Source organism: Lonchura striata, chromosome 1 (assembly GCF_046129695.1).
Source record: "Lonchura striata isolate bLonStr1 chromosome 1, bLonStr1.mat, whole genome shotgun sequence".
Taxonomy (NCBI): Eukaryota; Metazoa; Chordata; class Aves; order Passeriformes; family Estrildidae; genus Lonchura; species Lonchura striata.
This window is the reverse complement of record NC_134603.1, coordinates 10,685,757-10,713,591: the sequence shown is the minus strand read 5'-3', so window position 1 is coordinate 10,713,591 and position 27,835 is coordinate 10,685,757. Positions and strand designations below refer to the sequence as shown.

The 27,835-nt window shown below is 43.0% G+C and overlaps 1 long non-coding RNA gene across 6 annotated transcripts in view; it reads left to right on the top strand.

Annotated features, from left to right (window-relative positions):
* Positions 1-27,835, top strand: part of LOC110476993 (uncharacterized) — a 193,868-nt gene that overhangs the window by 133,259 nt on the left and 32,774 nt on the right. For 3 of the 6 annotated variants that reach the window (XR_002466501.2, XR_002466502.2, XR_002466503.2), the window contains one exon: positions 10,270-16,107. This is a non-coding gene — a long non-coding RNA (uncharacterized LOC110476993). Of the gene's footprint in view, positions 1-10,269; positions 16,108-18,454; positions 20,427-27,835 lie in introns of those variants that run through there. The other 3 variants (XR_013339705.1, XR_013339707.1, XR_013339706.1) reach the window with 3 other exon arrangements.

Sequence of the window (27,835 nt, the reverse complement as noted above, 5' to 3'; positions counted from 1 at the left end):
AAAGTTTCTTGTGATTGGAAATGATTAGGCACACTGATTAATGCTTCCAGGACTCTTTGATCCAGAGCTGCCAGTTGGAATGAGTCTTGCTGCACTGAGACATCCCAACTGCCTGGTAACAAAAGTGCAGGGGGTAGAAAATTGACTGAAAAAATGCAGGTGGGGATGGGAAGGCTCTGCTGTAAGATATGCTCTTTTTCCATTGGGCTCCAGGCTTGCATTCTTTGAACCATCTTCTTATTCCTGGAAGTCAAGGCAGTTTGTTACTCATATTGTCCTTGTCAGGTTTATTCATTTTAAAGAAAATGTTCAGGAAGATTGCCAAGTCATCTGAACTTCCAGCACTGATAAGGACCTCAGGGTCTGCTAAGTTAAGAAGACAACATCCCAAGTCCAAGAAAAGCTTTAGAATACAGCACTTCCAGAGTAGTCTCAACTCTTGTGAAACTGTTACTTCTCTCTGTGTGCAGGTGGCATCTCCTTGTGATGGATGGTCTCCTTTCAGCCATAGGAATTCCCATTTTAACCCCCAATTATAATACCCCCTTTTATCATAGGTGAAATATTTGAAATTATTTCCTATGACAGGACACAGGAAGATTGCCTTGAGTAAGAGGTAGATTCCCCGACATTTCTTACCATTCCCACACCAGCACACCATTTGTCTTCATTATTTTGTGTCTCATTCATGCCATGAGTTCTGTGGTTAAACCTTGAACCAGCTGGGGGACATGAACATGGCTGAATGTCCACTACATTTTCTTTACAGCCAGGACTGCACTGATTGTCATGCTCACTGTCACACCTGTGTGTCCATACTTGTTCCTTCTGGGGTGATGTCCTTTTTTTGTGTGATTTGTGGATATCAGGATGGGATTTCAATAAAAACCAAGCATAACCTGTTAGCAGGTCACTCCAAATAGCTCTGGAAAATTAGGAATGAAGACTCTAAAATGTCTGGATGTACTGTGGAGCTGAATTGTGGTGTCCACACCCAAGGGCATTAAGCCATTCTCAAATCACTATCTGCTCTCTGTTTTAGGAGAGTCTCAGGTCTATAGCAACTTACCTCAGAATTCTACTGCAAACTCAGGTGGTTCAGCAGCTCCAGCTGCTTTTGTTCAGGGAAGGGAGTAGGCAAGAACTGGGGCTGGCCCCTCCTCAGGCTACCCAAGGACATCCCTGCTACTCGTGGCCAGCTCTGTGCTGGCCACTTCTGTGAGCTCTGCCTGAGCTCTTCCTGAACACTGAGCATTCTGGCCATCCCACATTTCTCTTGGCTTGTATTTGTGCTGAAGACTCCTGATTTTACCAAACATGGGAAAACTTTTGAGATACTGGAAGTGTTTAGGGGCTGAGAAACCAGTGGATGAAAACCAGTGCCCACCCATGTAGGTCAGTGTAAGGATGAAATCTTAATGCTTTTTAAACCAAACTTCAGTTTCTTTGGGTATGCTATGTTTTCCATGTTTTGCCAAGCATAAGAGCTTGCAGAGACCAGCACTGACAGCTTCTTTGACATGGGAGGTCCATGTCCCATCTTCCACTTGAGTCAATCACCTGCAGACACACCTTCCCAGACCACACCAGGCCAGACACCTTCCCACCACCATTTCATATATCCAGAGATTATCTGTGCTTTCCCTGTACTCGTAGGCCTGGGACCACAGCTGTCCCCATACAAAGCCTCTGCTCTTCAATAGCACATGAACTCAGCCCAAGCTGGGCTGGCAGCTTTGGGATTCCTTTCCTCTGCTGAGCTGTTTTCACAAAATGCATTGAAAGATTGCCATCTTAGTTTACCGTGTCAGTTCTCTGACATGTTTGGTGCCTTCTGGCCAATGTATTCAGCAGAGGGAGGATGGACAGACAATGAATTGCTGGATATTTTTATGTGGGAAATTGGTATAAATATGAATATACAAGAGTTTCCTGTGTTTGTGAAGTTGTGTTTCATACTTGTTTCAAACCTGTGTTGTCTTCCTGTGCATGGTCTGAATCAGCTAATATCTAATTGCAGAGAGTTTTAATAAAAATAGGTGCCTACTCTGCCTATTTTCCAATTTCCAGGTGGCTCCATTGTGGCTGCTTGGCTGCTGCCTGCCCTGCTGCTAATGTTCCTGTTTTCCTCCCCAGCTTGTGTGGCTGCCCTGGCATGTTGCTGGGACAGGGAGCAGTGACGCAGGGTCTCCTGGAAGTCTGTGGATGGGCCAAGTAAAACACAGCTGGGCATCATCCCAAGTACCTCAAAGACTGCTGCACTGAGTAGGTTCCCATTGTCTCAGACATCTCATTGTACTTAATAGCAATGGAGGTGTCTGTATCGCCCTCATTTACAGCAAGCTAGTGACTGGGGCCATGAAAGGGAGGAGTTTGGGGTTAGACATGCCTCCAACTCCTTGGGGTAGGAATCACTGCTTATCAGAAGCAATTTTGGAGAGGTGTTTCAGGTGTGGCTTCCATGCTGGAGACAATTTCACACTGGTGGAAGCCATCCCAGAGTTGTGTGACAGCACTGGTGGCCTCGACACTTCCCCAGCCACATGCCCCTGGCAGTGCTCCAGCTCATTGCCAGCCTGCTTGCTGCCTGGCTTGCCTGCCACATGCAAGACAAGAAAATGTTTATCATCGTCCTTATCATGTTCATCTTGGTATGGATCCTAGCAGGGAGGCAGTGGGTGGGATGATGAGTTCAAAGGTGGCTAGCCAAAAAGTTAGCCAGCTCAGTTATTTGCCTTGTTTTTGCTACCATAGTTAACCCTTTGGCTGCTGGCTCTGGAGTAGGGTATCTGTGGAGATCTGTTCATCTCTCAGGCTCATGGCTCGAGTCCTGACAGGTGTTTTGTTAGGTGAGACCTTTGGTTGCAGCCACTTTTGCCTTTACTGGTAGCAGTTTCTTTTTTTCCTCTTTCATGAGAGGTTGCTGCTCCCTGTGAGAGGCTGGGCCATGCATGCCTGGCCATGCCCATGAGGTGAAGGGCAGGGCTCATGCTCCAGGCTGGCATGATGTGGAGCATAAAACAAAACTGTAGTTGGGGAGGCGTGGCCAGCAAGAATCACAAGACTCACAGCCCCTCTGGGCAGGGTTAGACTGGGCAGACACCTGGCAGAGAGAATGTCTGCCAGGTGTCCAGGTTAGGGTGCAACCCAGGGCATTAAAAGTCTGGGTGTGTGAGAGCTGGAGCTGCTGTTTGAGTCAGTTAGAGATCTTAAAGATCTTTGTGTGTTGGACATCCATGGAAAGAAATTGCTGTTGGATCCTTACTGCTCTCTACTCCAAATTGAAAAGCTCAGGACAATTTTTTCCCCTGACATAAGTGCATAACAAAGTATCTGTTGAGAAGATATGGGAAGGAATCACAGACTAGGTTAGAAGGGACCTCCTGACACCATCTGATTCAATTTTCCATTAAAAATAGTGTTAGTTGAGGCCAAATCAATTTACATCTTTATTATTTCTAGTGAGAAAGATTGCTCTCTCTTCGGGCAACTGATCCTAATGTCGCTCTCACAGAAAAAAGTTTTTTGATATTCACATAAAACATCCCTAGAACTTCCCTAGAAGCCAGTTTTGTCCATTGCTTTTTCTCATATCATCCTTGTGAAGAGATGTGTCTTCACCAGAACTACTTTTTAGGTATTGGAAGGCAGTGATTTGATTTCCCCACACTAAACCTTCCCTGCTGAAGTCTGAGCAAGTGAAATTCATTCAGTCGTAAAGTTCTCCACTCCCCTCATCTTTTTGGTCCCCTCTGGACCATCTCCAGGCTTTCAATGTCTCTTGAACTGCGAAGAAAGAAACTGAACAGTGTGTTCCAGGTGTGGCCTAACAGGAGCTGAATAGAAAGATCACATCTCTTCACATCACATCTCTTCATCTACCAGCAACAGTGTCACTAATTCAGCCCAGGATGCTGTTGACTGCCATTGCTGCCAGGATACTTGGCTGGCTCATGTTCCTCCTGCTGTCTGCCAGGGCACCCTGTGCCTTTTCAGCAGAGCAACTGTCCAGCCAGCCAGTGCCCAGCTGGTGCTTCTGCTTGGGATTATTCCATCCTAGATTCAGGACTTGACATTTATCTCTGCTGAACTTCATGTTAAACTTCATTCTTGTTGGCCAGATCTTGACAGCCCATTGAGGTCTCTATATGGTGATTTCTTTTTCTTCTAGCGCTGCTTCTTCATCCAACTTGGGCTCCTCCTCAAATTTGGTAACAGTGCATTCAGGCCTACCTTCCAGACCACTTATAAAGCTGAATTGCATTGACTTCAGAAGAAATTAATTTGTGCCCAGCTGCCAGCATGACTTTGAGCCTTTTAAATTTTGAGCCTCTGAACTCAACAGTTTAGTCAGTTCCTCAGGCATTTTGTGTTTCATATGCCTAGGCCATATCTTACTGATTTGTCAGACAGGATTTTGAGGGAGGCTGTGTCAAACACTTTGTGAAAATCAAGTTGATGATGATATCCACTACTTTCAGCCACTGAGCAGGATTTTTGGTCCAATCAGGATTGACCCTTCAGTTTGTCCATGCTGGCTTTTCACGTTGAGGTTCTTGAAATGTGTTTGCATGGAAATAGCTTTTGTAAGGACCTGTTCTGCAGTTCTCTCAGGGTCTGAAACAAGGCTGATTGGTCTGCAGTTTCCTGGATCTTTTCTGGCCCTTTCTGTAGGTAGACATAGTCTCTAGACTGGAAGATCTCTCTCCACAAACCTTTTATTCTTTTGTTTTTCACTTCCCCAGGGTGGGGAAATAAGGTGTTTGATACCAGACAAATGGCTTATACCACTATGGATGTCACATGCATAGAACAGAAGATCCTTGTGTGTGTTGATACCAGTGCAAATTAGTTAAAGAGAACAAAATCTGGACTGGAAAGGAAATAGTTCATGGTGGCATTTGGTCATAACCTAAATTCTGAATTCTTGTTGATGGTGAAATAATCCTGTCTGCAGACCTAGATGAACTAAAATGCAGTTCTGTGTAGCTTGAGCTATCTTTAATACAACTCTTCTAAGTTTAATTTTGCAGGGACTGGTCTTTGTTCTTGCATGCATTCAGCAGCCAGGATTTTGGCCTCTCTGCCAGTAGCTGGAAGCCAGGTCTCTCCAAGAAATGAGCTTGGTTTCAAGGGACTGTTGTGATACTGCATGCAGCTGACTGGTGTCATCTGATGGAGTCCTTAGATGGAGTTGTCACCTTGTGAGATGTAGCTAGAGTTCTTTTAGGTGTGTGTAAGGTATGTGTAAAGTTTGCACAGACACCTCAATAAGCTGCCTAGTTTTTGGTCTTACATTGATATAAATAATTATATATATCCACATATACATTGTTTGGTCAATGCAGTTATTTGGCATGATTACCCCAAAATACAGCAACATGCGCTCTCAGACTTGTCTGCTTTCATGTTCCAAAACAAGATAAACATTTTTAATTCAGACTTTCCAATTTTGAAATATTAGGAGTTATCCATCGATACTATAGTAGTTGTATTGATACCTGAGTTTTACATTTTAATAATCACCACAATAAATAGGAAATACCTTCTTTCCACTGCCAAAGGATGGGTTTTTCTGCTCCAGCTCAACAAGTGCCCAAGTCCTTCATATATCAACTGTTGGGCGCTCACAGCCTGGCTTCTGAGAAGAGCAAGAGGAGGATAGCAAGGGTTGAATAGGAAGTTGTTGAAAGACCAGGAAGGTTCATGTGAGGCCTCTGAATGGGACTATCCTCCTTGTCAGTGATTTGTTAACACTCAGCTGCACACGGGTGTCCTTCTTCTGCACCCATGGATTCAAATGTTAAGGTGTAATTGTAATTACAATTGTAATTGTAAAGCAATTGACATGGCTTTGCTTAGCACTGTTACTTATATTCACAGAGCAGGTAGCTGTGTGTCTTCCCTTTAGAAGAGTGGAAACCCAGCATCCACCCAGACTCTGTAAATACCAACCTCAAGTTATTTCAAGATGTTAAGGAAAGTGTTCTTTTATTCCTAATTTTTTGATTACCTGTTTCTGGTCTGTCTGTAAAGGGTCAATAGAAAACAAGATTCCATTGGAACATTGAAACATGTCATTGCAACACCCGTGGTCAGTGTTATGTGTGTACACATTAATAGTCAGCTGAGTCTAAATAAACATGCAGAATGCCTGGTTTTGGCTGAGCAAGAAATGGCAGCTGTTTGCACTGCTGTTTCCTCCATGCTGTGGACTACCTGCTGGCTTTGCAGGGGTGGAGCAGTTTGGGGTGTCATTTCCTTGAAGCACTTTGTCATGCCCTCCCACAAGCCCTCCTTCTCTCTGTCTGGCTCCTTGCATGTTTTCAATGAAAGGTTCTGTTCACACAAGCAGCAACTCAAATTATCTCTAAATAAACCAGTATATGTGGAGAGTAATTCATGAGCACTTCCAGCACGGTGATAAATGGCAGGCAGGGCCACTGTGTACAAGGTGGCCCCGCAGGCATGTGTCTCAATCAAGTTGTGCAAAGATACTCTAGAAGGGTGTGGAAAAATGACCTTAAAATAAGAGCGTTGTCTTTTGCAGCTGTAGAGACCAGATTGTAAGTGACAGACATGCAGTATTTGATCTGTCACCTCCTGTCTAACATTTTATTTCCAGAACTTGACACGTACTTGAAGTTTTACCCCCTATTCCTCCCCATCTGACTACCAGTCTGCTCCTTGAAAAAATAACAGTCATCATAGCCTCTTAAAGACACCTTAAACAGCCAGGTGTGATAAATAATTACAATAAATTTGAAAAGTTTATGTATTGACCAGCTGTTTTCCAGCCCTTGCTGACAAAATTCTTGAAGTGCAGTTGAGCTTTGCCTTAGCAGATGCTGGTCTTCTGTGATGACCAAGAGAGAGAGGAAAGGTCTGCAAATGCAAGAGCTGAAGGAGGTTGTGGCCAGGTTTATCCCAGCAGGTTAAACAGGGACAAGACATAACCCTGGGCACTGGTGTATACCTGTCCATTCTGTAAGCTGGTAGCACAGCTCCAGCCCCAGCTCGAGCTTCTCCAGACAGTGCCTGGGCACCATCTGTGGATGCACACTGGCCAGAGGCCATCACCAGTAGTAATTAGGCAGCAGACACCTTGTTCTGGGGATGTGAAAGGGCTTGGCTGTCTGGATATGAGCAGTTGGGTAGTTGAGTAGTTGATTCCAGTGCCAAGGGATGGAACCAACTTGTCTTATTTACATGTATGGACAAGATGAAGGTTTTGGAATACAGGAGCCTCAGTGGTGAGGTAGAAAATATGTGAATTTTGCAATTTCTATTAAACTTTCAAATACTGCTTTCAGATACTGTCTCTTGAAAATCCTGTACTTGCTGGATTTCTATTACTGCTCTCACATGGCAAGGAAGGGAAGAAACCCTTGGACTTCAGATAGCAGACATAAAATAATGTGGAAGAAATGTTAAATGACAGGAGGAATTTTGTTTGGTCTACAGACAAACTGTAGGAGATTCATAGATCACTGATGTTACAATTAGAAAGTGTGGTTTATCTTCCTATTTGTGAGAAGAGGAAGAAGCACAGAAGGAAAGACAGCTCAAAAATATGGGACTATTAAATAGTATGCAACCTGATGTGCAGTGTTTTGCTTGTCACATGGTAGTGTCTGAGCTATGTCTGTACACATCTCTACTAGTGTCTGTTTTATTATTAGGAATATTAAAAGGCATCCACTGTAGTCAAACTGGTCATGCTTGTTGTTGAAAAAATACTGTTTTTCTGCCCTTAAAATTCCAGCTGAAATTGATCTGATTCAATGCTGTAAGGCTCATCCTTCATAAACCAGCAGTACTGCAATCCATCACAGATGAATTATAGATTAAATGTATTTTTGCCCATTATTTCAATGTGTTGCCTGTACTGGGGAGCCCAGAATTGAACACAGTGCTCTAGATGCAATCATACAAGTGTCAAATAAATGGGAATTAAAACTTCTTTAACTTGTACAGTTGTCTCACCATAGAAGGTAGCCTGGTTGATCAGCCAAGAGATCAACAGCACTCTGCTTGTCTACACCAACATGATGGGTTATCTCCAGAGGAGCTGGCATGTCGTTGGCTAAGACACTAAGCTAAGAAATGTGCCTGGCTTGAAAAGTAGAAGGTGGACCTTGGTCCTGTCTGTTTGTACCACACTGATGTATCTTCATGTCCTGTTGAAATAGAGTCCCATGAGCATAATACACATGGTCTAAACAAAGAAGGAGGCAACAGGGATTATTTTGGTATCATAGAGGGCTTAGTGTATAGGATGGTTCTCTCTCTGTCCTGAATGTTCCTTGAACCTATTTCTGTATTCATTCAGTTTTTTTGAATCTCCCGCTTTTTAATAAAACTAGACCTGAAGAGACATGCAGCTTGACTGAGGTGCTGGGCTGTAGCTGAACACTCTGGTTAGTGGAGCTGCCTGAGTGTTTGCAATGTTTGCAGGATGGTAAAGTGAAGAACCATGTGAATAAATGAGTAGCCCTAAAGTGCTGAGAATAAAGGTGCTGTGATGGATCGAGGGGCTGGGGGAAAAAATGCCCCCTCTCCCTGCCTTGCATCCTCTCACCCCCCATCCCTTCGTTATGCTCCCCAGGGTGGGTGCAGGGGATCCTTTCAGGGGGAGTTACAAAGCTCTTGTCGTGTTCCCAAATGTGCACTGAGCAACCCGAGTGCCTCCTCTCAGGCTGGGAGGTCTGAGCTCTGCCAAGAGCTCCTGGCCCCCTCTCCCAGCCTGGTGCTGTGAAAGAACATCGTTGGCTCCATGACACTGCAGGTCTGTTGACTGTGTTTGTGTGTTTGTGCTGGGATGTGTGCACAACTCAAAAGCAGGTCTGAGGTTAAGTAAAGCCCCTTGCTTGGTCGGGAACCTTGATCAACATGTCACAGAACGTGACAACTTCCATAATGGTTTTTAAAAAATGTGTACAGGGTTAGCTGCCAGCTTCCAGGGAGGGATATGTGTAACCACTTGAAATATTCAACTTCTGAGCTCTGCCATCTTCTCCACAGCAGTTTTGAAGACTTTGATTTCTCTATGCCAGGCAGTTACTGTACTGTTTTTCTGACATCTTTGAGTTTTGTGTGGCTTACTGAAGGTTTTTCGTGTCAGAGACTTAATATAGGCTTTAGTGTTCTTGTTTTTTTGCTAGTGTTCTATCTGAAAAAGAATTGTTGGGATTTTTAAAATTTTATTTATTTCTCTATTTATGTCTCTCTTTATGGGCAGATATTTAATACTTTTGAAAATGTGCTCCTTTTATCACGTCTTAATTCAGGCATCTAAAACTATGGCCCACTTTGAATTTAGGTCAAACAGCTCTGCCATGACAGGACACAGTTTTCTCTTGGTTGAGCACACAGCTTAACTCAGCACAGATGAGTCTGGAGGTGAGGGTGATAAAAAGATACCCAGGCTGTGAGGACATAACTAAGTTTTGTCCTACGTACATTACTTGTAGCATGCTCTTATGTCCCTCCAAGACAGGGGATGTGGATTGTGCTCTTTATGAAAGGCCTGTATAAGCATTAAATGCTGGAAATAAAAAGATGATTGAAAATGATTTTGCAGTCATTATAGACTTTCATTTCAAGAGCTATGTGACTGCTGGGGTCAGCAATAATAACCAGAGTAGGCCTACATTTCTCATATACTCATAAACAAGTGATAGAGTATTTATATGAAAAGAAGAATACTTAGGATGCACAAAGATTTTATTAGAGAGGCAGAAACCTAGAATGATACCATAACCTGCCCACTAGCTTCTAAGGTCACAGTCACTGCTTCTGCCAATATTAGAGTAATTTGCCACCAATCTCATTTGTTACATACTTTTCAGTAATGTACTTCTGCTACACTTTGAAAGAGTTTAGTGGTAAACTGGTTCTCCCATCCCCTCTGGACCTCAGTGCAAATGAGAAATGAGAATCAGGTGAAAGGCTTATGAAAACAACTATTTTTGGCTTAGCCTTGATAGGACAACAATTTTGTTGTTCTGCTCTGATATTGTCAGCGTGACTCATCTGTAGAGGACTTTCTGGCCCATTTTCTTTAAAAATGTGGTCTATCCAGAGAACTGACTGGGACTTTCTAAAACTGGAAATACTGAAAAAGAACGGTTTGCCCATTCGTTGAATGTTGGTTAACCCTTTCTGTACCACCTGACCTCAAAATGTAGAATATGTGCTATCTTATGTAGGAAGCTGCTTTCAACCAGAAGTGTGTTTTTATGGACTTTTTCCCCCCTTTTTTTCCAGGTGGATGGGCTTTATGGAGAGACCAGGTTTTAAGGCTGTTGTGGAGACTTAGATCACGTATCCTCGGAGACTGAATAGCTGATGGCTGCTTCAGCATGGGAAGAATGATCAAGACTGGATAATGCCACTCTGTACCTCAACTGGCCTCTGGTGGTACCTTGCAAGCCTTGGGTTTCAGAGAATTTTCCTGAGGACTGCTGCTGAGCTTTGAGGGTACCACCCCTGACAGAAATGTGATACTCAGCAAGAGCCTGGAGATACTTCCTCCTTTAGTCCTTTGTTGTCTAGGATGCAGAAATGCCACTTTTCCCCAAACTGGGAAAATGTTTTTTTCAGTCACTCAAATACCAGAAAACAATGCATTGGAGAGCAAGGGTTAGGGGGAACTCAGTCCTGCCATGCTCCCAGCGAGGATATGTCCATTTTCACTTGTGTGTTTTCTTTGAAGCTACAAACTCAGCTTGCAGTTGGATAAGTGCTTACTTAGTGTAACACTGAATAATCTCTCTTTCAAGGGCTTTAAGTACTGTGTTGAATTAGGACTTTAGAAAGGTAAAAGCCAAGCTCCCTTTGCCAAGAGGAGCTTCCATTCATAGAGTCAGGAAGTGATCTGACATGGACATCGATGACCTGCTTTGTTATCTGTGTGTGAAATCTGGCTCTGCTGAAACCAGTGGCAAAACTGCCATTGATTTTAAGAGTTCTGAATTTCATTTTCAGTATGTTTATTTGCATTACTTTTTCCTATAATGTTTGATATGTAGGCATAGAGGTCAGGGGGAAAATACTGATACAATTGAGACACACTTTCCATTATGGTAAGGGGTGGGCAGATGTCACTGTGGGAAGATACATTCAGAGTTTTGCCTGGCACTTTGAAATGCTTTTAATTTTTTCCTACCTGCCATGCTTCAGCCTCCAGGTTAAACTTGTATATGAATGGTAGGTCTTAATATTTTGAGTGTTCTGTGTTTTTCTGCATTATTTAGATACCAAACTTGCAAAACATTCCTCTTAGCAGGGCAATTCATCCTCTACTGGATCGTAATGAGACCAGTGCTTCCTTTCCTGGGAAAGTATGTGCCTCTGGTGAGAGAAGCCCACCTTTCACAAACCACAGCTAAAGCTTGTTTTTTCACTGAAGCACAAAGCACACAGCCACTTGCAAATGTCAGTTTTCTTAGCATGAAGTAAATATACATTTTGTAAATGTGGGACAGAACTGTTTTGATGTGGGTCTTGAACAGGACTTCAGTATAGATAGCTCATCTTTAATTTATAGTTACATGCAATTGAACCATTCCAGGAAAAGCCATTTTGTGGTTTTGGGCCAGGGAAGAAGAAGGAGGATAAAAACCTTCTGCCCTAAACAGTAACAGATAGGACAGGCAGAACAGATATATGTTCCCTAAGTGAAAACTTAGTAAAGGGATCTTGAAATGTTTATCATTACTAAAATCACTGAGAGATTTGTGCTGAAACTCTTTCAGGTATCAGCCCTTCTTTCTCTGGGAAAAAAACACTCCTTTTTTTGTTTGCTACCTCTGTTGCCACAAACAAATTTAGTTAAATTCAGCTGGCAGCCAGTCAGCAGTGGTGTTCCTCAGGGCTCAGTATTGGGGCCAGCTCTGTTTAATCTCTTTATCAATGATATTGATGAGGGGATCGAGGGCACCCAGTCAATTGTGGGCAGCATGAATCTGGATGGGACTGTTGATCTGCCAGAGGGTTGGAGGGCTCTGCAAAGGGATCTGAACAGGCTGGGTTGATGGGCCAAGGCCAATTGTATGAGGTTCAACAAGGCCGAGTGCCAGGTCTGCACCTGGGTCACAACAACCCCTGCAGTGACACAGGGGAGGGGCAGAGGGGCTGGAAAGCTGCCCAGAGGAAAAGGACCTCTGAGCAGCAGTGGCTGAATATGTGCCAGTGTGCCCAGGTGGCCAAGAAAGCCAGTGGTACCTGGTCTGCATCCAAAATAGTGTGGCTAGCAGGGCCAGGGCAGTGATTGTCCCCCTGTGCTGGGGGGACAATCCTGTATTCAGTTTTGGGCCCTTCACTGCAAGAAAGACACTGAGGGGCTGGAGTGTGTCCAGAGAAGGGCAATGGAGCTGGGGAAGGGGCTGGAGCACAAGTCCTGTGAGGAGCAGCTGAAGGAGCTGGGGGTGTTAAATCTGAAGAAAAGGAGGCTCAGGAGAGACCTTGGCACTCTCTGCAACTCTGTGCAGGGAAGTTGTAGCCAGGTGGGGGTCAGTGTCTTCACCTAAGTAAGAAGTAATAGGACAAGAGAAAATGAACTTATATTGTGCCAGAGGAGGTTTAAATTGAATATTAGGAATAGTTTATTAATTTTTTTCACTGAAAGGGTGTTCAAGCATCAGGCTGCCCAGGGAATTGGTGAAGTCACAATCCCTAGGGAGACTTAAAAGATGTGTAGATGTTGCACTTTAGGGACAAGGTTTTGTGGTGGACTTGGACGTGCTGAGTTAACAATTGGACTCAATAGTCTTAGAGGTCTTTTCCACCCTAAAGAATTCTATGATTTTAAGATGTAGCCACAGGTTTTAATCTGCTTATGAAACCTGCTGCAGGAAATTCTCTGGCCTCTCTTGTGCCCAGTTTTGACTTATTTGATTCAAAGTGACATTTTTTTTTACCTGAAAATTCATCAATCATTTGAATCCAGCAAAAACTTTAGTGGTGTGGTATCTTTATAGAGGTAGTTACAGTTTTTTTCGGAATAAAAAACATTTTATAAACAGTAATTGGTTGATGCTTTCCTTCTGCACATATGCAGCCAACACCAAGGATGAGGAATGTCTTGGGTTTTTGTAGGGGATATCAATGGCAAAGATGTATGTAGGCAGCACAAAATCTTTTAAAAACGTGAATTTTATCATAACTTTGTATTCATCCTTCTAAAAGAGCTATGGGATTTCTTAGGGGTCTGTATCTGTTGGTCTGTAGAGCAGCAGCAATAATTGTAAAATTATAGCATTATTAAGGTTGGAGAAGACCCCCAAGATCATCAAGTCCAACCTTTGACAGAGCACTACCATGCCCAGTAAACCATATCATGATGTTCCATGTCTACCCAGGGGTGGTAATTCCATCACTTCTCTGGGGAGCCTTCCAATGCTTGACAATCCTTTAAGTAAAGAAATTTTTCCTAATATCCAACCTGACCCTCTTTTAGTGTAACTTTGGGTCATTTCCCAATGTCCTTTTGCTAGTTTTGATTGTTTTAGGGTTAGTGCCTCTGTACCAAGAGTGGGAACACATTGCTGGATTATCATTACCTTGGCTTGGAATATCTCAGTGCTCTTTGATCAGCATTTGGGTGAGAGAAATTTCATTGTAGCCCTTGTCTGGTACTACAGGTGCCTGTGTACTGCAAATAGAGCTGCGTGTCTGGCAGCAGAGCCTGTGTGCCTGTCCCTGCTCAGACCAGCTGGCTCGGGCTCCTTGCTGGAGGCTCTTACCTCAAGCAGCAGAGTTGTTCTGCACTGTGGTATATTCAGCCTTTACTGATGCTCACCACAGCTTCTCCTGAAAGGAAAATGGGTCCTTGGCTAATCTGTCAGAAATTGGCTTGTCCTAAATCATAGAAACAAAGAAAAGCTTGTAGGGAAACCGCTGCACTATATCAGCCAGCCTTTCCTTATTTCTATTGCATGCAGCCTTGCTTATGTCTCTGACACTTTAAGGAATACTCAAATTCTGCTCTTCTTTTCTTTCTCTTCAGACCAACTGTCTTTGGGTGTGATCCAGACCCAGTCAGTTTGAGGGAAGTCTTCTTAATGCTGTTGGCTGTCTTTGGATCTTCTCCATCGCTTGCATTGCTCTTCAGTAAACCAGAGGCACATGTGTGGCTTCTTCTTAGAAAGATGATCTCAGGAAGGTAGAAATCAAATCATTCCAGTGTAGCACCTCAGTGCTCTGCTTGAAACAGATCTGTCAGAGGGTTGCCCACCTTGAAGAAGGAGATAACAATGGAAGGATTTTCTCCTGAATACAGTACGGTTTCTAATATTTTCTATTAAATACAATCCAGTAGAAAATATAAAAGAGAAAGGAATCTTTTTGTGAGAGAAGAGCTTGCTCAAACTTAAAGAAGAGCTTGCTTTCTCTGCCCCACAGACAAATTCCACAAGATAACTACTTACACCCCTAGTTGATATGATAAAAGACCTAAAAACATATTCAGCTCTCACAATTTAATATATGCCAACAGGGTGAAGTGGACCAAAAGTCTAAATCAAATAACTGTAGGAACTAAGGAAATAGGCTTCAAACCCTTACTCCAGAATCAGCAACAAATGTGGATTTTTGTTTTGGAATCCTGTTTTTTGTTTGTTGTGATTCAGTGTTATTATTGTTGTTGTTGTTGTTGTTGTTGTTGTTGTTGTTGTTATTACCCTTATCACTGAGGAGGAGTCTTTTATGGAAATAGGAATATTGCTTATTTCTGGCCTACTGGGCTGAGGTCTAAATTAAAAGAACAGCTGATTTTCAGAAGTCCCAAAGAGATGGAAGAGCATAAAGGGAAAGGGTGCTTGATGGTGGCTTCATGGAGAAACAGGAAAAGCACAGAGAGAGCCCCCAGGGAGCAAGATCCATGGTGTCTCCTCTGTGCCAGGGTTTGTGCTTGGGTCACAGTGCCATTGTACCCCAACTTTGGAGCAAAGCATCACTGAAGAGGACAGCATGTGAGAGCTCCTGGCCAAGCGTGTCTGGAAGAAGGGACAGCTGCCACCAGTCACTCCAGGTGGATGGGATCAGCTGCTGAGGGAGCACCTGAGCTGGAAATGGGCATCTCTAGAACTCCAGCTGTTCTCTATCAGCTCTGAGCCAGGTGCACAGAGTGGTTCTGGTCCTCAGATCAGCTGGGGCTTTCCAAGAGCCTTCACTGGAACAGGGCAAGCTGAGAAAGCTGCAAAGTCAGCTTCTGCTTGGGTTGAGAAAGAAAAATTCAAAAAGGACAACTGTGTGGGCTGGGTGGCAGCTTTGAGGGGTAGAAGATAGTGAGATTGGGAGTGTGGCTTGGTGCTCCCCTCCTTTCCCTAAAGAAATGGTTTCATGTCTTTAATTTAGTACTTTATAAAATGAATCTTGCCTGTGTCAGAGGCAATCTCAGCTGCTCTCCTAGGTGTCTGGGCTGGGACTAGTGCTGATTTTACTGCTGCTCTTCAACAGAGACCTTTGGAGGCTAAACCTGACCCTATGAGGCTCGGCAGAGATGTTACAGGTGAGTTGTGTCTTGCTTTTGAAGGCCTTGCTGGAACCTCTGGATGCTACTGAAATGCTTGCTTATAATAACAGCAGCAAGGGCTTCTTCTCTTCTCCTTGTGCTGATTGGGGTGTTCCTTTTTGGAGATGGCATCTGTGTCTGCCTGGGAGAGCGTAGATTTAACACAGGGGAATGTCTGGAAACTGGTAACAAATGTGTGGATACTCCAGTCCCTTTCCACAGAAAACCTGAAATCTAATAAAAATGTTTATTTATTGTTTTATTTTGGCTTGCTTTTGGGTCTTATATTACAGCTACAGATACTTAATTAAGAAGAATATTGAATGTGGTCAACTTTGTGCACACTAAGGATGTGATGAAAACAGCAGATACTATAAAAACCCTTAAATAGTTCTGTCAGTCTCCTGAAAAAGAGGAAATTTTGTGTTTTCTAACCAGTATTTTCCTATCATGAAATAGAATTGGGGGATTTTAGAGGATGATAAATTGACTATGAGTCAGTGGGGCAACATTGTGCTAAAGGAATCTGCTCTACTGTACTGCAGATAATGTGGTGTGTACTTAAAAAAACTAAATAAAAACTAGCCAGACATTAAATTTTCCACTTTCTTCAGCACTGACTGGGCCACAGGATGCAGTTTCAGGCTTCATGTTGTAAAATTGGACAAGTGACAGTCCAGAGCAGTTGCACAGCAGTTGTGGAAAATGGGAATCAGTTTTTTTGCAGAGGAGGGTGCTTCCCTTACGGGAAGAGAAGTGAGCGAGGACACCTCATGACAATTGTACACATAAACACTCAGACTGCAGCAAGACACCTGATCTTCAGAGATGCTCTGTCTCCAGGACCTGCTCTGTATGGGATTAGAACTGCAAAGAAACAGCAAATAGAATAGCATGAGACCATCTCAAAGTGAAAATGGAAACCCAGCAGCTTTGTTCTGCTTGTTGCTTTTGCATCTGTTCCACATTGCAAGAAGGCTGATACCAATTCCTGTGTAGCCAAATACAGTCAGCAAAGCATCCTGTGTGGTTTAAACCCAAATTCTTGGGGAAGAATTAATCTGAGGGGTGCATTTTTACTGTCTTGGCTGGCAAACAGCTGATCTGATGAGAAGCCTGTGGTAGTGCTGAAAGCTCACAAAATATTTCAGAAGCATCTTAATTCATGGCTCGTGTCTCAGTTTGTGCCTCCAAATTACTGGTTGCTCTACACTAAATCTTTCAGCATTTAGGCCTAGCTGCCTCTGCTCTTCAACAAAAAAGATGAGGGTCACTTCTTCTCATTAGTCAGTAAAAGCTGAATTTAAAAATAACATGCTGATGTTGCTGCATGGAAGTGTTTAAATTGGATTAAATATGAGAGAAAAATAAATCTGGGAAAAGCAAGCTACAAAGGGAATTGCAGATTCACTTTCCAGACTGAAAGATTTTTAGGGCAGAGACTGTCAATTATTTTGTTTGTACAACAATCTCAACATAAATGGGGCCTCTAGCTGCTTCCACAATGTAAATTATTGATGCTGTTAGGATCCACAAAAGACATGTGCCTAGCTTTAAGCACAGGGGTAATAAAACTGACATCTAAAGGAATCCTTTAGTTCAAAGTTAAATATGTGCTTATGTTCTTTGGGCTTCTGATGTCTGCTTTAGGGCTTATGTACCTGATGGGATCTTGAAGTAACAAAGCTGGCCGTGTTGTGATAGGGGATGCAGGTTTGACTAGACACACTTGGGAATTCCAGATGATTCTTATGACCTCTCAGAGAAACTCAGCCCTGTTGACTTCGCAGGAAACCACTTGAAATAGATAGTCCTTATCCAAAGTGACAGCAGGTACACGATCCTAATAAAAGAAACATGGACCCGTTGCACATCAACCTGTCATTGAGTTACCTTGCCTGACAAAGGAAGGCGGCACGCCGTGATCTGAAAGAGATCTGAGGTGACACGGCACCTGACAAGACATCCTGGCTGATGGAAAGGGAGCTGGGAGGCAGGAGAGTGGCAAAGAAGTGAGGCTGGAACCACCTGGAGCTGTGGCTCAGCACTTGCAGGTTCCTCTGTGTTGGGTGGTCTGTGCCTGCATTCCCAGCGACAGATGTGAGTTCCTGAGGTGCCAAAACGAGCCTTGACTAAGCAGAAATAACAAAAATAAAAAACTGAAGAGAAAACAAGTGAATAATCCTCAGGCTCTGGGGCCTTTTTGGCTCGCTGTTTTTCACCCCAGCCTTCAAACAAACTGTGCTATAGCAGATTGCGAGCCCTTACAGATTTGCTAGCCTTTGCCTTTTGGAAAAAGCCTTGCTTTCTTTTTGGCTCAGTCTACATTCCTTTTCAGCCATCTCTCTCTCTTGGAGGTGGAAGTTTGCAATGTATTATGCATGATGTTATTTAAACTGCTACATTGATTGTGGTTCCTATGGGGGCCCTTTTTTTGACGTTCTTTTTGAATGTATCCCCTGCCTTTGGAGCAAGACACTTCTGGCTTGGCTGTCCTTGCTGTGAAATGTCAGAGGGAGCAGCATGAGAGGAGCCTGAAGCCCTGCAGATACAATAGCATGGTGGTCAGCAAAAACCTACCTGATCACACCTGTCTGTCCTGCTCGGGGCTGCTGTGCTCTCTGCTTCCTTCAGTCTCTTCTCTGGTCTCCCTTTCACACACTTGCCCCTTCCTGGGGGATAAGTTGCAGGCAGCCATTGCAGGCAGTGCCTGTGCTTCCAACCAGAGGAGCACCCTTCAGGAGGGTGAGCATGCATCAAAGGCGCCCAGCTGCTGGGAAGGAGCTGTGGATTTTCCCTTTTCTTTACTCTTCCTGGGCAAAAGGGAAAGAAGCTGTGTAATGCCTCCTGTTCGTCTCTTTATCTGTACTTGAAGTACAGAGCTGAGGGACAACTTTCCATTCCTTACAGTTGTCACCATGTGGTTGTTTCTTTCAGGAACAAGGCGACACAAAAACGTTTGGGAGATGCACAGCAGAAGCCCATGAGAGATCTGCCCCTGATGAGCACAGAGGGGTGGGCTCTGACTTCTGAAAACAGTGCCTCTGGTTCCACCTCAGCCTCCAAAAAATGGGATTGTGAGAGGAAGCATGGCCCAGTGTTCCCAAATACTCAGTAGCAGGTTTGGCTCTGCAGAAGGAAGGTCAGTTTTAGGGCATCCAGTGCAAGCTGGTAGCTCCTGCTCCTTGGGCTCAGAAGGAGATCCTTGGCTGAGCCTGGTGGAGTCCACCTGAACTCTGCTGGTTCAGATGACCCTTCTAAACATGGATGGCCACCCATAGTTCTGAGACTCATATAACACTGAGCCCTGTCACTTAAAGATATTTCCTTTCTTCCAGCTTTTTTCTGCATCCTCAGAGCCTTTCCCTTCAGGAAGAGCTTCTTCAGAGCAGAGGTGTACGTATGTCCTCCATGGAGTCATTGTTGGAGCTGTGCTCACAGGCAGTATGTTATGGGCAGAGCAAAACTGGTATCTCAAACTGGAAGAACTGAAAAGACAAAGGGATTACACAGATCAGGAAGCCTTGGATGAGTGAATGACACTTTTGCCCCTGTGATGAATTGTGTCTGGTTAAGTATGTTGCCTTTTTCCCAACCTGGAAGTTAAACTCGAGATAAGCATTAAGAGCACAATTTGGTTGTAGTCAATCAACCCTGCCTAGGGCAGAGACCTAAGGTGAGGAGATGCCCTGTAAAGAAGGAAGATGTGGGAGCTGTGCATTTTCAAAAAAGTTTTCCAGACTTCAGAGACATTCTTGCAAAAGGCAGTGCTGCTTCGTCTTCACAGATTCCCTATCACCAAGCTCCATGGGCTGCAGTCACACTGCTTGGTTGCAGTGGAAATTGTCTCCCAAACACAGAAAACTCCAAGCTCCAGTGTGCCAAGCAGCCATGGCCTCTGCTGTGAGGCCATCACCCAGTGATTGCCTGGGCACTGTGTGAAAATGTACAGATTTCAACTCTTGAAGTCAAGTTTTGTCCATTAATCTTTGTACTGGGCTGACTCCCAGTCTTACATGGCATGATTAATTTAAGGTGGAGAACCAAAGAAAGTTGAGATTCAGAAGGTAGGGGTTTTCTGACTTTTGGGCTAAAAATGTCTTGCTTCTCTGGAACAAATTTGGGGTTCAATCCTCTTGTTGTTATGCCTCTGTGGCCTAGGCAAGGGTTAATATCTCTAAGTCACCCGCTCCACTGCCCACCCTGCAACAGGCTTAGCTTGCCCTTCCATTGTTTGGACTAAACCTTCCCAGATTTACTTACTTCCTTTTGATGTCTGGCAATGTTTGTTTATTAGCGCCAGTGGCCTGTGTTAACTCTGAGTAAGTCTTTGACTAAATCCCATTCTCTGCCTTTCCTCCCTTCACGGGCTTGTGAGCTGATAAACTTCAGTGCTGGCTTTCAAACCCAGTGAGGTTAAACATGAACTTCTTTTACACCTGCCTGCTTTCCCAGCTAATGGACTCTGGTGGCTGCCGAGAGAGGAGTCCTTTTATGGCAAAGAGAAGGCTGCAAAAGTTAATTTCATTTCTGGTTCATATGTTCAAGAAGTGGGGCTTTAACTCTTGAAGAGGAAAGGATTATTTTAGTGAATTCCTTGCTCTCCTGAAGTCATCTGTTTAACAGTAGCAGAGAAATAATAACAGGACAGGTATTAGCCCGTAAATCACATAGTGTTATATATAGTCCACCAGGCATTATTTTATTATTCCCTTTTTTCACGGTGCTTAAGTACCATTTTGGGACTCAGGGTTTAGACAGCTTCAATCTAAGGGATGAATCAAGAGAAAGAAGATGAGAGCTGTTTGGGAAATGATAAGTACTTCCTATGGAAACTTTTGCAACAGTTCTGTTTTTCCTTTAATCATGGGAAAATTCCATCAAAAGAACAAAGCCTACCAAAAAAACAAAAAAACAAAACAAAAAAAAAAAAAACCCAAGCAAAACCAAACTCCAAATCCACATATTTTTTCATATTTTTAATATTTTTATTATTTTTTTATTTTTGTTATGGATCTATCTCAAGAAAGAAGGCATTGAAAAATCCCCTACAACTATTTGTGGCTTTTCATTTTAAGACAATCTCCTGACTAGATTTGCTTATGTTGTTTAATTACAGACATTAGCCCTACTCTCAAATTCTATATGGGTTATGTACTCTATGTGTATGATTTATGATGAAAAAATAAGGTTTCATCATAATAATTTTAAAGAATCTTTGGATATTTATTACTCCATTATTTTGTCTCATAAAATTCTCTTAATCAGCAATGATTAATTTTTGAGTCATCAGTATCTAAGAGGCCTAAAATGCCTTGTGGGTGCTTAAATATTCTTTTTACAGGATTTACAAATTCACTGATTTTTAAAATGGTGTTTCAAGGCTCTACAGATGTTCCAGCATGGAGAAGTAACTCTGTGATGCCAGTCTGAATCTTTCTATGTCATAAAAATGTCTTTGCCAGAAAGAACTCCTATTCAAACTACAGGTGATTGACAGATGGCAAAGAGGAAGGATTAGAGAATATGAATTGCAGAGTGAATCCAGATTGCACTGAAAGGTTTAAAATTCTAGGGAAAATTTGTGGTCATCCAGAACTGAATTTACATGACAGTCAGATGACATAATAACAGCTCTCCTTTTTGTCTCAAATATTTTTTCTTCATATATTTTCTTCTATAGCATGTGGTGGAGGGGCTTTTAACTCATTTTGCCCATGATTCTTTGGCAGTGCCTTTGATCTCTTTCAGTGTGGTGATGGAAAGACCTCTGCTGAAGGTTTCTGGCATCGTTCAAGAAATTGTCATCCAGTTTCTCTCTAGTTCTGTCAGAACAGTGAAGGGAGTTGACATGTGCATTTCTACCCCTCCTATTCATACCCTAGATTCCATCCCAGCCCTACAACAGCTTTTCTCCAGGGTCCCTCTCCAGCTCAGAGCAGGACATGTACTGCATGGTTCTGCCAGCAAAGGCCAGCAGCAGGGACCACTGGGATGCTTTATGTGCCTGATTTCCACCTATCTCCACAAAATCTGTTTTAGGGGACCTGGTCACCAAGGCTGCAAAACAGACTTCTCAGAGACACTCAGGCACTGTGAAGGAGAGCAGACTGTTACTTAACTTTAAAGATCAAAGTTTGACCCTGTCTGCCTGTAAGAGCTATTCCTGTCTATGTAGAAACTTTTTGGTTTCAAGAGGTCTCTGGTTTACACAACCAGGGCTTTCTCCAGTCCTTTCTGCAGCCAGCTTAATACTGAGATGTGCACAGAAATACTCTGCCAGAAGTCTGAAAACAGCTCACTCTGAGTCAAGGGGCACTATTTTCCAACGGGTCAATACTCCTGAGATTGTTATGCTAACCAGTGACAAAAAAACCTGTTTACGTGGAAACAGTACTGGTGTAGCTAATGTAGTTGCAAATCCCAAGTGCATTTCGGCACAAATCTGCATATAGACACAGTTCTTTGTAAATGAATGCCTAGTGTCACAGCAGCCTTCAGAACAGGAACAGTTTTGCCTTGTCCTTAACTAGGATTGTGAGTCAGAGAAAGGTTTTGTTTCTCCTTTTTGCATGAAAAAACCCAGCCTCTTGTATGTTCCAAATGTCTTCCTTTAAACATTTATTTGCCTGTTGCAGTGCTGGACTGCTTGTGCCTTTTGCCTGAGCAGTCAGGCAGTTCCCTTTGAAGATGTTTACTAATTAAATAAGAACAAAGATGGAATGAATGTTAAGGACCTTCAAACACTTGTTGTATGCTGCAGTTCTATGACTGTACTTCATAAGCTGCTGTAAAGTCCATACATTTTGGAATACGCCACATTCCTTTAATGGATTCTCTTTGTTTAAAAGGTTAAGGGGAAACAAAAGGAATTCTGGCTTGTTTCATAGGATATTTTTCACATCTGCAACTTTTACAGTAGGAAAGGTGCAGAATTTGTTAGATTTGGGAGGGCACTTAGACCCAGCATGGCAGATTCCAGCTCCAGCTGTAGCTTTAAGAAACTTCCTGGCTCTGCTTCTTTTCCTTATGCACCAAGCACAGGCTGGTACCTAAAGGCACAAGTGCAAACCAAACCCCAGCTATAAGCACTGCCAGATTCAGGAGTATCCAAATTATGAATAACCCTTATTTTTAGGATCTGGGGTAAAGTTGCTTTCTCACTTATTTAGGTGTGACACACTCGTGCTGATCTCAATAACTGGAGATCTTTTTAATTAAAGAACAATGATAAAAAGCCACATAAAATAGGTTGCATCAAAGCATCATCATACTACAAATGGTAATTATTCTAATTATACAAGATTGCTCACATTTTTTTTCTAGGTGGGAAGGCACACCAGCTGACTGGGTTTCAATGTGTGGCTATTTCAGCAAAATTTAAGGAGTCAGATGTCTTGCCGAGGAGTTGTCCCTTCCAAGCTGCATAGCTATGGTCAGTCTCTCACCTAATGTAAACATCTCAGTGCATGAGAATTGACATGAGGGACTCTCTTTGAATGAGTTCCCGTCACTTTCTTTGGTCTTCCTGTTTTAGGGACCACTCCCAGGCTGACGAACTCCAGGTCCTCTGGGGAGGCTGTAGCAATGTTGTAGGTACATACAATGTCCTAGTGGGCTGCTTGTTCACGAGTGGTCCCATCATCCCTACTTGTCCATCCTCCTGGGATTATGTCAGGGTTTGGTCCCTTCCAGAGAAATGGCAGGTCCAGCATGACTGGTCCTGCTGTTAGTGCAGGAGCTGGGGCGTGGTGTGCAATAGCAACAACCTTCCTTTTCCCACCAAGACATTTCCTGGGACAGCAAATCTGGAGCCTAGCAGATACTGTTTGGTTGTTCCAGATAACTTACCAGGGCAATCTTTGTCAGGAAAGTGGGAAGACAGAGTTCCAGAGCAGTGCTCAGGTGTAACAGCCAAGGTGAAGAGAAGGAGCCACGGTGAGCTGGAAAAGGTCAGGAGACAGAGGAAAGCAAAAGCCTCTCAGGGCACAGGAGGAACTACTGCTTGGTTGGGCTGTTCTTTCAAAGTCTGCAATCAACATTTGTTTTACGCTGACAAAACTATGTTAAAATACACTTTTGCAGATCTAATGAGCAGCTCCAATACACACCTTGAAAAGGCAAGACTGGAGTCCTTGTCTCTATATAAACAAACTTTACGAGAGAGATAAAACATTTTGTTGGGAACAAACAAATGAAACAAAGCAAATTTGAATCATTCACAATTAAAAATAATTAAAGGCTTTTAAAAATCCAGTCTAAAGATGATGGGTTTTTTCAAAAAAAAACTCATGAAGAACCAAAAACTCTGAGTGAGATAGCTCCAGAGTGTAGTGTAATTTTTTAATCTAAAGCAATTCAGTGGGTTAGATAGAAACTTGTGAAAAAAGGAGCTGCTAACCCTCATTTATATTTTTTCTTGTTTAAAAAAACACCACCACCTCAAGGCCAAAATTTGGTTGAAATTTTTACTTGTCATTTCCTCTGAGGCTGGTGAATGGAGATGTACATGACACCTAAATTGGCATCAGTGGATTGTTAAAGCTCTTGAGTAAATATTTGGATGATCATAAGATGAATTGCCCAGGGCTTTATCCCTGAGGTTTTGGGTACTCTGTGGGAGCCCATGCAGTGCTGAATGCAATTGTGTTCCCTTGTGTGCCAAGAGAGGGATATGGAGTTGCCCCTTTTCTGTTCTCTGCCCAGGGGTTGGAGCCTGACATTCTACTGTATGCAGAGGTCTGCCTTCCTGGGGGAGAGTAAAGTCAGGGGTTTTATTTACTCGTTCTGTTCAACAACTTTTTCCTGGGGCAAAAGCAGCATCATACAGCTCATCCAAAGCCAGGTACAGCATTCCATTTCAGGTCACCCAAAGCTAAGGGCACTGGTTTCATAGGTGGAACTCGGACAATGGGCACATCTGATGACACAAGTCATTGCCCTGTACATGGAAAATCTAAAAGGACTTGCCTCTTCAGTGTTGTATCTTAAAAAAAATTATTAGCCCAAATAAGACCTATACTGGTAAAAAACCTGGTTCACACCCAGACAATGTTGGTTTTCTTCAATGAACATATTTCTGGCATGGAAAAATGTGGTACAGGTTACATGGGCAAAACTCCTCTTTCGCCTGTGTGGCTTAGTGGAACTCTCTGCCCAGGTTAAGGCACAGCCATTTGGAAATCCGTGTGGGCTGGGCACTCAGTGTCTGTCACACATCACACACGTCCCATGACTGATTCTGTCCCAAATCTGTATTGCAGACATGCTTTAAGGACAACTATTGTAAATTTTTTTGCACTGGCATAGCTGTATTGATTCTTGGGGGGTCAGTGACTCTGTTTTGCTTATATGATTACAGCTAAACTGACAAACCTTCCTGAGAAGTCACCTCCACTCGATGGCAATTCATTTTGAGCTTCTCAGAGGTTATCATGAACATGGAAAACATCCCACAAATGGATTGTTCCCACAGAAGCAATGAATGCAGATTGAATCACCCTTGAGTATGGCTGAGTTTTCAGATGGCAACAGAGCACCATGCCTGTGTTATATTAGTTTTGCATATTTATAAGCTGGTAAGTGTTACACATTTGACAGGGCAAGTCATTGCTCAGCTTCCAAGGGCTCTTTCTAAGACAAACAGGCACTTTCAAAAAATCCACAGAATTTTATTTGGTTTTTTTAGAGGAAGCTGGAGGCTGAAGCTGGAAACATGTATTTCAAAGAGCTAAAGCCAGGGCCCTTCCTCTTTTAAACTACTGGATTAGCTTTCATTTTCTTTAAACCAGTTGTTTTGTCTCTTTCCGATGCTGTTTCTTTTCTTGTCTACCTGCAAACTTCTATTCTTCATTCCTCAGGTCTTCATCCAGTAGTTAATACTTGAAGGAGCAGCTAAGATGGCAATGGATAATGAAGCCAGGCCTTCAGAGAAGCTTTGAATGATAAAATGGTCTTGCATCAAGCTGTGGGATATATTTCCCAAAGACTAGGAAAAAATTAGCATGAGCTCTTCACATTTGACAATGTTCTGTACATATTTATTTCAATTTTTTCCTTCTTTCCTGTGTTTGTACTACGATCACAAATCATCTCTCTTTACCATGCATTTTTTCTTTCTGTCTGGTCTCACAGTCTGTCTCCTCCTAAGTAACTGAGTCATCTGGCTCATCTCTTCCTCAAACTTCCCTAGGTGCTGAGTACTGTTCTTTCACAAATTAAAGTCTAGTTTTATATGACTGGGGACTTTTCCACTTTTTAGCCCTTCCTTCTTTTGGACAGTCTGTACTGGGTGCCTTTTCCTGTTCATGTACTTGTTTTTCTTTCCTTCCCTTCAGGAAGAGCACTGTCATAAAGAAATTACTTCCCCTTTGCTTTGTGTTCCTTCTGGACAGGAGACAGTGTGTGCTGAAGGTCCTGACAGCCAGTGGGTTTTCCCCAAAATTCTGCACTTCAATTTTAGTGACATTTAACAAACCACCATGATCAGAAGTCCCAAGCTGGCTGATGAAGCTGTTTTGTATGCACCTACTTACCCACACACAAACTCTGATTGTGCAGAGTGCTCAGTGTTGAATTGAGCATCAGTGACCTGAATCCTGATGGCACCTAGATTTCAGTGGTAGCCAAGCAGCAGTCTCAGTTTTTCTCTGGTCATTCCTCCCATCAAGGAGAAAGTGCTTTGGATTGCCGTGCTGAAAGTGTAGGAGCAGTCGTTATACTCCAGCTTCATGGGTTTTCACTGTCAGTTGTTAACTAGGGGCAAAACCAGAGCTGGGTGTGAGATGGGGCAATCACCATGGCTCAGATCAGAACCTGTCTGCCTGCCATTAGGGCTGCTGCATCATCTGTGGTTGGATTTGTGCCTTAACATCTCTTCATATCACATATAAATCTAATACTGTAGAATGTTATGCCTGCACTGAGCACTCATGTTCTGTCACCTTCACACCCACTTACTGGAAAAAAACCTAAAAATTATGGTTGCCTCTTCATTACTCAGAAAAGGAGTTTTTCTGAAGCAGAAATGAAGTGTGCAGTAAGAGCTCACAGGGTCTCATAGGAAGCAAGGCTCAGGTCAGTCACATTTTTAAGTACAGCGCTGCCAAGCAGTTGAGAAGACCTATTGTGTTAGCACTGTATCGCCCTGTTGTTGGCTTTCAGGAGATGACTAATGTGCCTTAATTAATCCCTGTGTGAAAAACACACTTTGTCGGCAACGCAGACAAGGCCAAAACTGTGAGCAACTTACTGGGAGCTGCATCTTCATGACGCGCTTTTCACAGGGAAATGTTGGCCACATAAGGAAGCCAGCACAAACTGTGCTCTCTGGTCAAAACTTATTTACTGAAAATGATGAAAACCTGACCCTAGTTCAAGAAAAAGCATCTTCATAAGTAGAAAAAATACCAGTAAAACTTGCAATTAACCAGGAAGACATTATTACAGGCTCACAGAGAGTGGCAGTGAATAGTGGTAATGCCACAGCATAGCAAAGGCACAGTGAGTTCAGATGTACTGCAGTGCATAAGCTGGACATGATTTCTGTATGCAGTGTGAGTGCTGTAGTAATTTGTTGGTTTTTTTTTTTTTTTTAAATCTTGGTAATAAAGTCAAATCCCGACTTAAATCAGGGCATTGGTAGTGGTGGCAGATAGACACTGTCACCACCAGCCAAAAGACCTCAAATCTCTTTGTAGACATATATTCAAAGGTCATTTTGTCCACAGCTGAAAACCAGCCCTCTCTGGAATAAAAATGAAGCAGAAAGTAGAAATGTGCAGAAATACCAGGCCAAGAAGTGAAGACTTCCCCTTCCAACTGAAGGGCAGAGGGATGGTTAAAATGATTAAAATATTAGCCAGGAGACTGACACAACAAAACTGCATTTTCCAGTCTCTTGTAATACAGATGAACACTGTAGGAAATTGAAAATATCTTATCTGAGTCTGTGGTGTATGAAATCTCCCTTAATGTTGGATATTTTGTTGATTTTACTTTGAATGTTTTGTCACAATGTGATAACAGCAGTGAGACTGACAATGAGATTAGCCCCTGGTCCAGACTGGCAAAATGGAAATTCAGAGTGTGACAATTGACTCTGTGGGGCCTAAAAATGCTACATGTATATGGATGATGTGCTTGCATGGGGATATTTATCCTGAGTGTGCCGGTCACACGTGTTATACCTATCCTGTAGGCACTGAGGGAGGTGAAAAACAGCCCCCTTTCAAAACACTGGATTTGAAAGGAAGGCTGAAGTAAAGGTAGGAATATTAAATAGAGAATGGCTTGACAATAGCAATGCTTGTGAAACAT